Source organism: Schistocerca piceifrons, chromosome 6 (assembly GCF_021461385.2).
Source record: "Schistocerca piceifrons isolate TAMUIC-IGC-003096 chromosome 6, iqSchPice1.1, whole genome shotgun sequence".
In the NCBI taxonomy this organism is placed as follows: Eukaryota; Metazoa; Arthropoda; class Insecta; order Orthoptera; family Acrididae; genus Schistocerca; species Schistocerca piceifrons.
In genome coordinates, this window is record NC_060143.1 from 252747742 (window position 1) to 252750723 (window position 2982).

Sequence of the window (2982 nt, forward strand, 5' to 3'; positions counted from 1 at the left end):
GGGGAAACCCAGTACCTCAGGTATAGGTGCTGCTCCAATGGCTTAGAGCCTCGGCAACATGATGTCCGTTTTCTGAAAATTGTCTTGAATGAATAATTATGTCATTTTATACTCCTAACATGCTTTTCCCCATCAGTTTCAGTATACTTCCATAAAAACGAAAATGAAATTCAAATAACTTGAAACCCCGGTAAAACACCTCATTCGATCCTTGTAATGCGTGTGACGTCACTGGCAAGTTTTCTGCTCTTACTGTCATAATGCTAATTCACAGTGATGTCTTGGTTTGGAATTTACGTTTCGGGAAATGTGTTACAAACGGCGTTCAGTACCATACTGTACAAATATGTATATAAAAGTTCCTGAAAAGCTGTTATTGAGTAGGGAATAAGGTGAGTAAAATGTGGGTGGACTGTACCGGTAAGTTTCCACCACGTCGACGCAAAACTTCAATAACTTAACTAAAAATTTGTTGCACTGTGAAGCCGACTTTAACTTGCCTCCGAGGTATGTTCTTCCATTGTTACAACGACGGATTGCGTCATTCTACGTAATTAAATACCTAATGAAAATTGTCGTTTTACACAACTACACTTCAATTATTCATTAGTTCAGTTGTTAGAACAGTACACCTTCGAATTTTATAAGACGATGTCCATAGATCGCTGGTTCGAATCTAACCCGCAAGAAAATTTTTAGCTTATTTGTAAAATGACTGGACAGTCCTCTCGCATGAAAACTCAATCACAATTACAAAACTTCATCACACCTATCAGAAACATAATGTTATTGTCTTCTCCCTGCTGTTTACATGTGCTTAGATTTGCATTCGTTGTTCGCAAAAGTCATGTTCAAAAAGATATTTTCTAGTTAATGTGACCACGCACTTTTTACTTTCTTAGAAACAATGTTTTTATCTTTGTACTGTCCAGCTAGGATTCATATTTCTTAAACTTCTGCAGGTTCATCATCTTACATAAAGATGAAATAAGTCTGCTTCCTACATGTTCTACACGTTTTATATCTCTCCGTATAATCTGTCCTACACATTGTTGTCCTGTTGACGTGTGGTGATATCTTGACTGCTAGCAACGCTTTCCAAAAATATGAATCGTTCGTTCCCAAAGTAAATGTATTTATCCTTTTTGTCCATCTCTCGTACTAAGACTAGGGTGAAGTTTTATATAATACTTCCCACAATCCAAAGAAGCGCTTCACCAGTCCTCTCTAACGCTATTTTCGTATCTCGTGTAAAAGTTTTAAAAATATAAGACCCTTCCAGGATTTTAATATGAGACCGCTTTATCTGCTGCTGGATGCGCTTTTTGTTGCACCACTGAAACACATGCTACATGCAGTATAACTGCTGAAGGTCTTCTACAGTGGAAATCAGCACTAAGTTTTGCCAAGAATAATTTTATTGTGCCTTGGGTCGTATATCATGACTGATAGCCTACAATTTAGTTATAATATACGGATCCATTGGCAAAAGTTCTACAATTCCTTAGTTTTGAGCGAGTTTAATGATGTTGCAGGGAGCAGGGCAGAAATGCCAGTCGTTGCACATAACGCCGCTCTAAATGGGTAGAAAAGGATTTTGTGAATGCTGATAGTGGAAGTATTCCGAAATTTAATGTGCATTAAATTTCGGAAGACTTCTACTATCAGCATTCACAAAATCCTTTTCTGTTTTTACTTGAAGTTGTAATTGCGTTTTCCATCATTTAATAACTAAACTGTTTGCAAAAAAAGGTAAAGGAAAAGAATGAAAAATGAGGAACTAAACATAACGACTGATAAATGAGAACAAAGACTCCAAGTATAACTGTTCTTCATTAAGCCTTAACAACAATATACACTTTCACTTATTTCTCACAACTTGACAAGCTAGCAAACTATTTCTCAGTAACTATCCTGTGTACAATTACTTTCATTGACATTTATTTCAATTATAAGACAAATACATGTGCTTCACTATAAAATTTCTACAGTAATCTTTAACCATACACAATGTTCTAACAAGAAGAAACGACACAATTACGAATATACACAAAAAGTTAGATTACCTCAGAAAACTTTCCTTCTGACATTTTTGCAGTCATATTGTCTCAATTTCACAAAGTTTTTTCCCAGAATATATTAATACAAAATCCTCTTTAAGTAATACTGTCTCCACTACATGGCAGGTTATCTTTCATCCTTTTCAAATCAAGTTCATCACTAGGCTCTGTACCACACACTGACCGATACTCTGACAAAGTAGAACTAGCCTCTCTGAACAAGATCTATGGTCTCAAGAACAGACTAACAAACAATACGGTTTTATTGGTATTACAGGAGTTGAGTACATTTATCAGATTCACGACTTCGTTTACATTTATGATCAAAACTTCTTGAAAATCATAATGGCAAATAAGACAGTTCCCTTTTAACCTTCCACTCCCGAACAACGCTCTGAAAAAACGTACACCTAAATCTTACAGTGCGAGCTTCGATTTTCCTTGTAATCTAAAGACGTTTCCCTCCAAACAGGTCGGCGTCGACAAAGTATTTTTGGTTTCGGAGGAGAACGTTGGTGATTGAAATTTCGTGAGAACGTCCCGCTGCAACGATAAACGCATATATTCTAACGATGTTCACCCCAAATTCTGCATCATGTCCGTGCCGCTCTGTCCCCGATTTCTCGATAATACATAATGCACTGCATTCTTTGTATTTTTTCGATGTTCTTCTTTAATCATGTTTGATAAGAACACCATACCGTTCGGCGATATTACAAAACAGGAGGGACAAGCGTAGTGTAGGTATTCTCTTTATCGCATCTTCTTACTGTTTTGCCAATAAAACGCAGTCTTTGGTTTGCCTTTAATTACCCATGTGTTCTTTTCAATTTAAGCTGTTCGTAATTGTAACTCCCAGGCATTTGGTTGAATTTACGACCTTTAGTTTGACTGGTTTATTGTGTAATCGAAGTTTAACGGA